The 13,794-nt window shown below is 48.1% G+C and overlaps 1 protein-coding gene and 1 long non-coding RNA gene across 3 annotated transcripts in view; one reads left to right on the forward strand and one right to left on the reverse strand.

The window, feature by feature from the left end:
• Positions 1-410: 410 nt before the first annotated feature.
• On the reverse strand, positions 411-12,204 carry LOC131381012 (uncharacterized). The gene is made up of 3 exons (XR_009209407.1): positions 12,166-12,204; positions 805-877; positions 411-567 (listed from the first exon to the last, which is right to left on the reverse strand). It is a non-coding gene; the product is annotated as an uncharacterized LOC131381012 (long non-coding RNA).
• Positions 12,205-12,814: 610 nt separating this feature from the next.
• ATP6V1C2 (ATPase H+ transporting V1 subunit C2) overlaps positions 12,815-13,794 on the forward strand; it is a 57,505-nt gene continuing 56,525 nt past the window's right edge. The window contains exon 1 of one of the 2 annotated variants that reach the window (XM_032172209.2): positions 12,815-12,915. The gene's annotated coding sequence lies outside the window, so the exon portion shown is untranslated. The remainder of the gene's footprint in view (positions 12,916-13,794) is intronic. The other variant, XM_032172208.2, reaches the window with a different exon arrangement.

Consider the following 13,794-nt stretch of genomic DNA (forward strand, 5'->3'; position numbering starts at 1 on the left):
TGAAGGGAGAGAAAAGGGAAGGCCTTGGAGTGGAGGAAGTGAAGGTGCACAGAGGCGGCCATCCAGTGTCCTCACGGGACACTGAAGCCACCCTTCTTGGGCTGGAGCAAAATACTGCTCTAAAGCTAGATGCCTGAGTATTCACTGCGCGATGGGGAGTGGGCAGGTGTTAACATTAATTCATTCAACGTTCATTTGCTCATTCAGGGAAATAGTTAGTGTTTATTAGCTTTACCCCGTGGTGAGCCAGGCAGATGCAGATGCTCCCCTAGTGGATCTGACCGTCTCCCGCAAACCCATCGCTGCAGACACACATGACTTTCTCTGATCCCTTCCTAGGAGGGGCAGAGGGTGTTCAGCAGGATGGCAGGAGCCCTGGGGAGCAGGGTCTTCTACACAAGTGTGGAGGTATCGGGGTCTGGCAGCAGCAGCCTGGAGGGCAGAGACCTGCAGTTCCCCACAGCGTCCTCAGGTGAGGGCCATGGCAGGGGGTGGAGGCAGGTGGATGATGTCGCAGGGTCTGTTTACTCCAGAAGATGGCTCCAGGGAGCTGCAGGGCTTTGGGATCTAGGGAGGACACAGGCAGATTGGGAAGAAGCAGAGGTGCCTGGGAAGCAGACGGGAGGGATGGTCTGCAACATGAGGGCCTCCCCATCAAACTCCACAATCTTGGGCAACTTCCACGATGCACATGAGGCTCAGGCTCGCACCCAACCCAGACCCACAGATGCCTTTGACACCCTCTGCCCCTCCTAGGAAGGGACCAGTGCACCCCTGTTTCTACTGATATCTCAAAAGTCCTACCTTGTATGCTGCCATAAGTTGCAATGGCTTCCCTCTGCCAATAGACTCAGCAGGCTTCCACCAAACAGGATACCTGGAGAAAACCAGTGCTGTTATTCCATGGCTTTCGTGTGGTTGAGAACCATTATTCCTTCACAACATTTGAATCCAAAATTCCCTATTCTCATAGCACCGATTTCCCAAGTGTATACACCTTAAAAATGACGTGTGCTGAAAAGAAAAGATGCTGTTAATTCCTGATGTTGTATTCCGTCCATCTATCAGTGTGCTACTCCCGCCAAATAAATCCCAGGGGAGAGCGAAGGAGGTCACTCACACTAGCATAAATGTTCATGGGTGAAACCAGCAGTTCTAAATTGGATCTTGAAAACCTCTTTAAGAAAATGATGGGGGCCGGGCACGGTGGCTCACGCCTGTAATCCCAGCACTTTGGGAGGCTGAGGTGGGTGGATCACTTGAGCTCAGGAGTTTAAGACCAGCCTGGCCAACATGGTGAAACCCTGTCTTTACTAAAAATACAAAAATTAGCTGGGCACTGTGGCAGGTGCCTGTAATACCAGCTACTAGGGAGGCTGAGGCAGGGGAATCGCTTGAACCAGGGAGGCAGAGGTTGCAGTGAGCTGAGATCGCGCCACTGCACTCCAGTCTGAGCAACAGAGAAAGACTCTGTCTCAAAACAAAAAACAAAAAACAAAAAAAAAGACAGGTATTCTTCTGAGAATTGGACATTACTGACTTCTAAAGTTATTAATCACAGTGTGTGTTCTCTGAATTTTGAGTTTCCACAATGTTTATCAGCTATTGGCAAATTAAGCACATATTATGGCAATGAGCAATATATATTTTCCAAATAGTTAAACATTTGATATGCTTACTAAAGAATTAAAAATCACAATGTTTATCAAAATAATTATAAGAATTCACGTATTAAACAAACATTTTCTGGCAACCTACTTTATGCCAGGCATGGTGCTGGGCATTAATATAGAGCTGAGGAGCGGAGTGCCCTCTAGTAGCTTGCAGTGTGAGATCAGACAGATAAGGAATCCAGGACTTTGGGATCAGGCACTAAAGCTGTGATAGAGGGATGGGAGATGCCAGGGATGGAAGCCCAAATGAGGATCAAGAATGGTTTCAGGCCGGGTGCGGTGGCTCAAGCCTGTAATCCCAGCACTTTGGGAGGCCGAGGCAGGCAGATCACAAGGTCAGGAGATCGAGACCATCCTGGCTAACACGGTGAAACCCCGTCTCTACTAAAAATACAAAAAATTAGCTGGACGTGGTGGTGGGCGCCTGTAGTCCCAGCTACTCGGGAGGCTGAGGCAGGAGAATGGCATGAACCCGGGAGGCGGAGCTTGCAGTGAGCCCAGATCGCACCACTGCACTCTAGCCTGGGGGACAGAGCAAGACTCCATCTCAAAAAAAAAAAAGAATGGTTTCAAGGGCAGGTCATGCTTGAGCTGACTTGAATTTTTTAATTAAAACATTTTTAAAAATTATTTTATTTTTTGAGATGTAGTCTCACTATGTTGTCCAGAGGCTGGTCTCGAACTCATGAACTCAAGCGATCTGTCTGCCTTGGCCTCCCAAAGTGTTGGGATTATAGGTGTGAGCCACCGTGCCTGGCCATGTACCCCTGAATTTAAAAGTTATAAATAGGCTAGGTGCCCTGGCTCATGCCTGTAATTCCAGCACTTTGGCAGGCCAAGGCAGAAGGATTGCTTGACCCCAGAAATTCAAAACCAGCCTAGGCAACATAGTGAGACCCTGCTCCATTAAAAAAAAGAAGACATAAGTAGGTTATCCAGGTGTAGTGGTATGCACCTGTATGTGGTCCCAGCCACTCAGGAAGCTGAGATGGGGGGAGGATCACTTCAGCCCAGAAGGTCGAGGCTGCAGCAGTGAGCCATGATCCTGCCACTGCACTCCATCCTGGGTGACAGAGCAAGACCCTGTCTCAAACCAACCAACAAACAAAAAGAAAAAACCCCATCCATAAATAAGGATGGGAACAGTGATGGGGAGAAGGGGACTAGAATGAGAGGGAGGAACTTGGGGGTCTGGAGGTCACCATAAAAAGAAGGGTAGAGAGCGGTTTGTCCACACTTCACTGCCCAATACAGTAGCACCAGCCGTGTAGTCAATTTACATTTAAATTAATGCAAATATTAAGGCTGACCATGGTGGCATGCCGCTGTGGTACCAGCTACTCAGGAGAGGCCTCAGATGGGAGGACCACTTGAGCCCAGGAGGACAAGGCTGCAGGGGGCTGTGATTGCACCACTGCATGCCAGCCTGGGCAACAGAATGAGACCTTGTCTCAAAAAATAAATTAATTGGCCAGGCACGGTGGCTCAAGCCTGTAATCTCAACATTTTGGGAGGCCAAGGTGGGAGGATCGCTTGAGCTCAGAAGTTTGAGACCAGCCTAGGCAATGTGGCAAGACCCTGTCTCTACCAAAATATACAAAAATAAGCCAGGTGTGGTGGCGTGTGCCCATAGTCCCAGCTGCTTGGGAGGCTGAGGTGGGAGGATGGCTTGTGCCTGGGATGCGGAGGTTGCAGTGAGATCACACCACTGCACTCCAGCCTGGGCCACATAGCGAAACTCTGTCTCCAAAATAATTAAATAAATAAAATTATCTAATTAATGAATTTTTAAAAATCAAGTAATGAAAATTAAATGAAATGTAAAACTGTTCCTTAGTTTCTCCAGCCTCCTTCAGGTGCACATGTGGCCAGTGGCTTCCGTATTGGGCAGTGCTGTTATAAAACATTCCAATGATCACAGAGCGTTCTACTGGCCAGTGCAGGTCTATGCAGAGATTGGAAGCTAGGGGTGGGGACGAGGGGAGTTAGGGCAGAGTGCAGGAAAAGGGCCTGACGTGGCAAGATGGGGGAAGGAGAATTGCCCCAGTGCTGGTAGGTTTGGGGACAGGAAAGAGCCAACCTCTGAGGAGTTCTGAGTAAAACAGTGTCCTCAGGGGAGTGCACAAGGTGGAGAAATTGAAAGAAGTTGGGAGCCAGAGGTTTTGCGGATGAGGGACATGAATGCCAGAGAGCACAGATGTAGGGCGGAGGGTGGAGGAGGGACAGGAAGAGGGACTGAAGAGGGGGTGTGCCGAGCCGCATGGAGATCAGAGTGAGCAGGGGAGGGTGACCTCAGAGCTTGTGGCTTCCCGATCTGTCCTCTAGGCAGAGTGGGGCCAGGCTGGGAGCTGGGGGTGGGAACAGGACCACCCTTCTCACTTCTACTAATGGAAGCCTGCCAAAGGGATTTTCCTGTTGTTGGTTGATAACTTTTTATTTTAACAAAATTTATTTTCTTTTTCTTTTTCTTTTTTTTTTCTTTTGAGACAGGGTCTGGCTCTGTCACCCAGGCTGGAGTGCAGTGATGTGATCTCGGCTCACTGCAACTTCGACCTCCCAGGCTCAAGCGATTCTCCCATCTCAGCCTCCTGAGTAACTGAGACTACAGGCATGCACAACCACACCCAGCTAATTTTGTGTATTTTTTGTAGAGATGAGGTCTTGCCATATTGCCCAGGCCGGTCTCGAACTCCTGGCCTCAAGTGATCTGCCCGCTTTGTCCTCCTGAAGTGCTGAAATTACAGGTGTGAGCCACCGTACACAGCCTCGTAAATTTCAGCCTTACAGAAAAGTTGTAAGACTAGCACAAGGAACTTCCATAAACAGATGTGGGTATATGATAGGACTATTATATTGGCATGTAATATATATGACATAGTTCTCTATATCACCTAATATATACTTACAATATGTACTATATATTATATAATGACATAATTATATGTATAAAATATTTGAGAGTAAATTGATGTATCTGTTAACTATCCTCTAATCCACCCTGGAAGCCACCCATTTCTCCAAGTTTCCCTGGTTCCTTTTAGTGGATAGTGGTATTAGAAACTAAGATCTGGACTACTGGTATATTCAGTGCTACTGGTAAATCATTGTTTCTGAGGTCTCCCAGCAAACAGAGCTAGTAAATGGTTTATTTCTCTCTCTCTTTCTCTCTCCCTTCATCCACCCATTTTAAAATCTAGGAGTTTAGACTGGCACCTCCAGTTTCAGTCCAGTAGCACAGGATTTATTCTAGTTTTCTCCTTTTCCATATTTGGTTTGGGGTTTTATTTTTATTTTTCAGAGAGGAGGTCTTGCTCTATCACCCACCCTGGAGTACAGTGATGCAATCATAGCTCACTGCAGCCTCAAACTCCTGGGCTTAAGTGATACTCTTGTACTCAGCCTTCTGAGTAGCTAGGAATACACGTGCAAGTCACTGCACCTGGCTAATTTTTATTTTTCGTAGAGATGGGGTCTCACCATGTTACTCAGGCTGGTCTTGAACTCATGGCCTCAAGTAAACCTCCCACCTTGGCCTCCCAAAGCACTAGGATTACAGAGAATTGGACTTTCTCTTTTTTTTTTTTTTCTATCTTTTTGAGACAGAGTTTTGCTCTTGTTGCCCAGGCTGGAGTGCCATGGCGCATTCTCAGCTCACTGCAACTTCCGCCTCCCGGGTTCAAGCGATTCTCCTGCCTCGGCCTTGCTAGTAGCTGGGATTACAGGCGCCCGCCATGCCTGGCTAATTTCTTTTATTTTTAGTAGAGACTATGTTGGCCATAGTCACCATGTTGGTCAGGCTTGTCTCGAACTCCTGGCATCAAGTGATCCTCCCGCCTTGTCCTCCCCAAGTGCTGGAATTACAAGCATGAGCCACTGTACCTGGCCTGAGAATTGGAATCTGATTTTGAATTTTCTGCTTAAAATTTAATGATCAGGCTGGGGATGGTGGCTCTGCCTGTAATCCCAGCACTTTGGGAAGATGAGGCGGGCGGATCACCTGGGGTCAGGAGCGGGAGACCAGCCTGGCCAACATCGCGAAACCCTGTGGCTACTAAAAATACAAAAATTCTCCAGGCATGGTGGTGGGCGTCTGTAATCTCAGCTACTCGGGAGTCTGAGGCAGGAAAATTGCTTGAACACGGGAGGTGGTTTGCACTGAGCCAAGATGGTGCCACTGCACTCCAGCCTGAGTGATGGAGCAAGACTGCATCTCAAAAAAAAAAAAAAACCCACAAAGTTAATGATCATTTATTTTTTAATTAATTAGTTAATTTTTAAATAGGGGTGGGGTTTTGCTACCTTGCTCAGGCTGGTCTCAAAGTCTTTCCACCTCGGTCTCCCAAAATGCTGAGATTATATGATCACTTATGTCATTTAATATTCCTCTAAAATGTTTTTAATGACAGCATGATTATAAAATTACTAATTTGTTCAATCCTCTTTTGTTGGACATATATGTTGTTTCCAATTTTCAGTCTTATAAACATAATTGAATGACTACAGATGTCGCTCATCTGTAACGTAGATACCCAGTACTTAAATATACAGTGTTATATTTTCATGTCTCTTTCAAATCATTTCATACTTCTAAAAGAGGTAGATCTAACAGCAAAAACATTTACACTCAGCTTCCTCTGATTCTCCAGACATCCTCCAGCATTTAAGCTCCTTGCTTGAAGTGCAGTGATCCAAAATATATTGTCTATTCAGCACTATGAACTTGGCAGTGAACAGAGTGCCTTCTTGAAGCCTATAATCTAAATAAAATGATGGGAGCACTTACTGTGAGCACACCAGGCTCAGTCGTGCTTAGACATTTTGCATGCGTTATCTCATTCCATTTTCATCACAATTCTCTAACTTGAAGTCCCCATTTTCAAAACTGGGGTATTGAAAGATTAGGTAACTTGGAAAGGGAACAGCTAGTAAGTGGCAGAACTGAGACTTGAGGTCAGATAGTTTTGACTCCAAAGCCAGAGCTCAAAACTCCTGCAGAGGGCTCTTGTCTGTAGCCCAAAGACTCTTCCCTAAGCACCAGCCACACTCCTTCTCTTTCTCTTCTTTCTCCAGCTCAGGACTCTTGAGGCCAGGGACCTCTCCTATTCCCTGTGGTACCTCCAAGATGTAGTTAACCTACCACGTAGGCTAACCCCATCAAAGATAGGTTGAAAGTGACTGAATGCAGGAGTGGCAATGTGCCGTATACTTATAATAGGGCAAAATTCGCATCTTCCCAAAGAACCCTGTGAGGAGAAAAAGGAACTTGGAAGTGAGAAATAAAAGGAGGAAAAGAAGCAGAGATGAATGGAGCTTTTTAAAGTAGCAAATGCTAATAGCACGCCTTTGCCAATTGCTTAATATGCACTGTTCACTCTGCCATATCATTTAATTCCCGGGAAAACCTTATGAGACAGGTACTTTTTTTTTTTTTTTTTTGAGACAGTTTCGCTCTTGTTGCCCAGGCTGGGGTGCAAGGGCGCTATCTCGATTCACTGCAGCCTCCGCCTCCCAGGTTCAAGTGATTCTCCTGCCTCAGCCTCCCAAGTAGCTGGGATTACAGGCATGTGCCGCCACACCCAGCTAATTTTGTATTTTTAGTAGAGACGAGGTTTCTCCATGTTGGTCAGGCTGGTCTGGAACTCCTGACTTCAGGCGATCTGCCCGCCTTGGCCTCCCAAAGTACTGGGATTACAGGTGTGAGCCACCACGCTTGGCCGATAGGTACTATTATTAACCACAGTTTACAGCCCACCAAAAAGTCCACTGACGTTAAGAGACTTATGTAGGCCAGTTACAGTGGCTCAAACTTGTAATTCCAGCACTTTGGGAGGCTGAGATGGGCGGATCACCTGAGTTCAGGAGTTCGATACTAGCCTGGACCACATGGTGAAACCCCGTCTCTACCAAAAATACAAAAATTAGCTGGGCATGGTGGCTGAGTAGTAATCCCAGCTACTCAGGAGGCTGAAGCAGGAGAATCACTTGAACCCTGGAGGCTGAGATTGCAGTGAGCCAAGATCGTGCCACTGCACTCCAGCCTGGGCAACAGAGCCAGACTCTGTCAAAAACAAACAAACCCACAAACCTGTTGTCCCAGCTACTCAGGAGGCTGAGGCATGAGAATTGCTTGAACCCAGGAGATGGAAGTTTCAGTGAGCTGAGATCGTGCCACTGCACTCCAGCCTGGGCAACAGAGCCAGACTCAGTCTCAAAAACAAACAAACAAACAAACAAACGAATGCAATTACAGGCTGAGTGCTAGTAACTAGGTCTTTGCACGGGCCCTAGAGGGGTGGTTTAGAGCTTGTAATGCCAGAGACACTTGGAGGTAGAAGAATGAAGTTCAAGACCCGGTTCTACCACTAAGTGTGCTTTGATCAGCTCACTTAATCTCCTTGAGCCTGCTTCCTCATCTGTGAAATGAGGATCATGGTCTTCCTGGTATGTCTACACCTCATGTGTATGCACATATCACATCCTGCTTAGTGTTTTGTGTTCAGACCTTAGTGAGTTGGAACTGCTCAGTATTCTGTTTATCAGACTTGCTTTGCTCTAGTACTAGTATGAAAATGCTGATTTATTTTTGCATGCCCCACAGTGCCTGGCAAATATTGTGGGGAAAAAAAAAAACTTGTTAGATGAGGAAGTGAGCAGAGGTGACTTCTCCTTGTCTGTGTACACTAGGACAAATCCTGAGAATTCCCTGGCCTTGATTTCTCTGACCAAAACAGTTACAGTGATAACAATGGCTGTCCTAAAATCACAAAGGCTTTTTGGGTGAAAGAGAAAATACAGATGAGGGGACTTTGGGCCCTGAAGAAGGATGGTAGATGATTTCGAGAGATTTTTACAATGTGCTGCACTTAATGTGTAAAACCGTAAAGAAACCTAAGAAAGCAGGAGAGTGAGAAGTGAGGGGAGCTCTTATTCAGTTGCTCTCACCAGAAATGCAGTTCTGTCTTATCCTCATAATAAGCCTAAAAATCGGGCATAATCTTGCTCCTTTGTTTTCAGCTGGGAAACCTGAAACATAGCAAGTGTAAGCAGCTTATATGACTGTCTAATTGCAAAGCCTAATCTGTTTCTACAGCACCGTATTGACTTGCAAGCGACAACTCTACTTGCATTTTTCTGTACTATGGATCTGTCCCCATAGAAAAACTCCCCAGGGTTCTTCTCAGCAAAACCCAGAACAACCCACGTGAGCTGATTGAGATTCAAGGATATCTGGGCTGATTTGGAAAGAGCATCATCTTCGGATGGCTATGAAGTAATAAAGAAGTTCAAAATACGTCAGCCGGGAGTGGCCAGAGGACAACAGACCAACGAGGCCAGCCTCACCCTTCTGGTTCCCAAACCTGACGGGACTGTTCAATGTTGCACAGACTTCACCTGGCTCAATGCATGACCAGTGCCAACTGCAGAAACATTTCAGAAATAACTAACTGAAGCCAAATTCATAATAAGCTGCAGATGACTCAAGGCTCCTGGCATTTCCTCCCCAGCCTTTATTCCTGGGAAGAGATGGTATTTATTATGACCTGTGTACTATATTTTTCATAACCTGGGGAGTATTTTAAAAGCAGTGATTAAGGCACATACACTTTTAAGTCTTTTAGCAGCAGATTTCAGAGACTTTAAGGATGTATAGGGAGGGGACAGAAATGGGTTGCTAAATGGTGCTTCAGGTTGAAATATGGAAGAAAAATACTTTCCTCATAGAGTGTAAATGCTAAATCATACTCTTTTAATATACCAAGGGAGCAGGCTCCAGAACTTTTTGTTGTGTTCTCTCTAGTTATCTGTTAAAGGCTGATCTTTGTGAGAGAAAAACACAAGTCAACTCAAAACTGGTAAGTACATATGTGGCTGCCTTTGAGAAATGCAAATCAAACAACCTCCTGGACAAGATTCCCGCCCGCCTTGCCACCTTTTCAAGATGTAAGTTGTTTAACAAGGCGTCTTTATTTGGCTTCAGAATCTTACTCAAGTTCTGAGTTGTGGTAAACTCTGATGACATTGGATTATCCTTTACCGATAAGATACATTTGATCAACTTTTTTGATCTTTAGAAAGCAAACAGCAGAATGCCAAGCTTTATGAATAATATATAATCTCAATCATGCAAAGAAATCTGCATAAATGTATGAATATGCATTAAACATTAATAAAGAATTTAAATGTTAACAGCAGCTAATTATAGAATTACAAGTAATTTTTATTTTCTTCCTTATACTTCTCTGTTTGCCAAATTCTTTTTAAAAAACAGAGAAATTTCAAGCTCATTCTTGTTGGAGAAAAGAAAAGGAGAGAATTACCTATATAAGCAGAAAAAAAGTTATTTGAAAAATGTCAAGTTACCCCTGCAGCAGTAGATATCATCCATTATAAATTCAGCTATGAAACAAGAAACTTAAGATGCGAAAGACCAGAAAGATTTTAGATTTTGAGGAAGACAAGGAACACTGTAGGTCCTTATTATTTTCTTAATCAGATGATGTCCAGAAGTTATTTGTGTGTTTTTATTTTTGGAGATGGAGTCTTGCTCTGTCACCCAGGCTGGAATACAGTGGCATGGTCTTGACTCACTGTAACCTCTGCCTCTCGGGTTGAAGTGATTCTCGCTCCTCAGCCTCCCTAGCAGCTGAGACTGCAGGTGCGTATTTTTTTTTTTTGAGACATATCTCTTCATTGCCAGGCTGGATCATGGCACAATTCTCCCGGGTTCATGCCATTCCCCTGCCTCAGCCTCCCAAGTAGCTGGGACTATAGGTGCCCGCCAAAAAAAAAGCCCGGCTAATTTTTTTGTATTTTTAGTAGAGATGGGGTTTCACCGTGTTAGCCAGGATGGTCTTGATCTCCTGACCTCGTGATCCGCCTGCCTCGGTCTCCCAAAGTGCTGGGATTACAGGCGTGAACCACCGTGCCCAGCCAGTTTTTGTATTTTTAGTAAAGATGGGGTTTCACCATGTTGGCCAGGCTGGTCTCAAACTCCTGACCTCAAGCGATCCACCCGCCTGGGCCTCCCAAAGTACTGGGATTACAGGCGTGAGCCACCGTGCCTGGCCTATCCAGGAGTTATTTGTGTCTGACTCTCTTATTTCACAGAACAAAGTTTGGTTTTGTTTTGTTTTTTGTTGTTGTTGTTTTGGTTTGGTTTGGGTTTTTTGTTTTCTTTTTTGAGATGGAGTTTCACTCTTGCTGCCCAGGCTGGAGTGCAATGGTGCGACATTGGCTCACCACAACCTCTGCCTCTGGGTTCAAGCAATTCTCCTGCCACAGCCTCCCGAGTAGCTGGGATTACAGGCATGTGCCACCACACCCAGCTAATTTTTTATTTTTAATAGAGACGGGGTTTCTCCATGTTGGTCAGGCTGGTCTCCAACTCCTGATCTCAGGTGACCTGCCCACCTCGGCCCCCCAAAGTGCTGGGATTACAGGTGTGAGCCACTACGCCTGGCACAAAACAAAGTATTTACAGGTAACCAGCTGTATAGAAAGAGTGGTGCCATGAGCAAAGTCACAGATACTTCTAAATGTGTTGTTCAGTCTCTGAGAAGCCAGGTCCATGGCTTTGAACCTTGCAGATGGGAAAATGTGGACTAAAATAGAAAGCATGTGTTCTTCCTCACCCTGATTATCTAGTCCTGCAGGCTTGCTGGGAGCAGTAGAAAGGACATAAGACTCAGTCACAGGCCCGAGTTCCAACTGTAGCTCTGACATAACCAGCTGTGTGACACTGGGCAATTCACGTAACTTCTGTGGGCATCTCCACCCTTGTTTGCAGATGAGATCTGCCCCCAGCTCTAAGATGTTTTCCCTGGCGGGATAAAATGGCGTGCCTGGATAATGTCCAAGATTGGAGACCACCCCACTTTCATGTCTAACTGGGCCACTCCTTCCCTGGAATAGCCACTTAATGTCCTCAAACACACCGGGGTTTCCCCATCCCTTGGTTTCAGGTATCCTCCCTCAGGAAGATGTTGCAAGGACTGACTAATGCACATTAGTGTCCCAATAACGATGCCTGCTGCAGGTGCTGGGACTTCCAAGCCTACCCTAGGCTCACAGTACGACCCCACTGTGATCTCAAAGCCACCTTTCTGTCCTGTCTCTGGGGCTTCCCATCCCACCCTATATGATTACAGCTTAAGTCTCAGATGATGTCAAATACTTCTCCCAAAGACCCTGATGCCTTCACAAGAATGGGTTGATAGATACGGCTAGTTTACATAGGAGGGGGAGTCCACGTTTAAGGAAGCAAGAACACCGCCTCCAATGCCCCCTCGAAGGACACTCTTGAGATCTTCATCTTTCCCAGAAACCACTGAAAACATCGCCCACATGGAAGGATGCTTTAAAGCTTTCTCCTTCAGTCCAGAGAAAATGAATTCTCCGAGTTCTCCTTTGGTTTTGTCTTGTTTTTAACCTTCACACGTTAATTTCCAGGGTTTCCCCTCCTGGTTCCAGACAGCACGGATCATGAACTCACCTCTGATAGTCGCACGGTGAGCTGTAACCTCCCCCCTACCCACCATCCACAGGGCAGTTCGGAAGGTGGAGAGGGAGAGGTGGGAGTTTCCTGGGCAACCGGGCGCACACCCGCGCCCACACGGACAGGAAAAGCTTCGCTGTCTACCCAGGTGTGTCCCGAGCACCTGCGCACCTGTTGCGCGGCTCCCCACAGGTGGGCCCTGTCTCGTGCACTGGCCTGGAGACACCTGGGAGTAGGTGATTCCCCTGAGATCCACGCCTGTCTCTGTGAGGCGAGAGTGGGTGACCAGGCGGGGCTGCGGCGGCCGCAGCGGGAGGACGGGGTGGTCCGGAGCTCGTAGCCTTTTCCCGACTCCCACCCGGCTCAGCCGTCCACGCGTCCCGGACGCGGCAGAGCAGTCGTGCGGCAGGAGACCCCGTGGGACGCGCAGCAGAAGCCCCCAGGGCCCCGGCCCTCGCGCGTAGGGGACTGGAGACCCTGCGCGTCTCCTCCGCGCCTTCCCGCCCGGCGCCTGCACCTGCTTCCCGGGTCTCGGGGCCCCCGGCTGGAGCGAGGAGGGAGGCGGGCGGCCCGTATGCAAATATCCCGCGGGGCCGGGGCCGCCTCCAGCGCCCGGGATAAAAGGCGGGGCGGGGCGCGGGGCAGCGAAGCCGCTGCCTCCCGGGAGCCGGCAGTGCGCTCCGGCCCCGCACCAGCCGCCCGTCGCCCGCAGCCCCTATCGCGCGGCCTGCGCCCCGCCGGCTCCCGGTAAGGACGCACGGCGGAGCGCGGACCTGAGGCGGGGGCGGGGTGGGGACACAGGCACGGGGTCCGGCTGCGCACCGGCCTGCGCTTTCTCATTGGGAACGTGGGCAGCGGGCACCTCCGCGCGCTTCCCCGCGGCCGGGCTGGTAGCATCTCCGCAGGTGCTGCGGGGGGCCAGTTGGTCCCCAGGCCATGGGCAGTCAAGGCGGAAAGGAGCTGCGTTGGGTCTGCGCGGGGTTAGGAGAGAACAAAACGCCCTCAGATTGGAGCGGGACCGGGAGTCCAAAAGGAAGAGGTTCCACCAGGGGTCTCTGGCTCCTCAGAGCTTATCCTGCTTTCCCCCAGCCCTCCGGAGACGCCGCGGGGAGGCAAGCGGAAAAGGGGAATCCGGCCAAGGGGGAAAGGTGCGGGTGTGGACACCTGTGAAGGAGCAGCACGAATCGAATCGGCCGTAGAGGCCGCAGACGCGGCCGCGAAACCGCCGGCCAGGTCGGGCAAGGGACCCAGCTCTGCTGAGCGGGCACCTCGCCTAGTGGAAAAAAGAGTTCCCCTCACCCCCTACTACTTTTTTTTCTTATTAAAAAAAATCTTTCTGAAGTCTATTTTTAAAGCCAATACCAATCACAAGGTTGGCCAGTTTGACCTGCGGTTTGACCTGTTGTGAAAATCCTTCCCTCATCCCACGCCTTCCTCCACCCCATCCTGCATCCCAGAAGATGCAGTGTGGAAGGAAGACAAATATTCCCCCAGAAGGTGTCCTCCTCCAGATGCCTGATAGAGGTTGTTCACTGAGGTGGAGAGAAAGAAAGGAACCTCTCTCTCCTCCTATGCTCCTGAAAACCATCCAGAACCACCGCAGGGACCAAGGAGCTTTGGAGTTTC

The sequence above is a fragment of the Hylobates moloch genome, unplaced genomic scaffold, assembly GCF_009828535.3.
Source record: "Hylobates moloch isolate HMO894 unplaced genomic scaffold, HMol_V3 SCAFFOLD_13, whole genome shotgun sequence".
NCBI lineage: Eukaryota > Metazoa > Chordata > Mammalia > Primates > Hylobatidae > Hylobates > Hylobates moloch.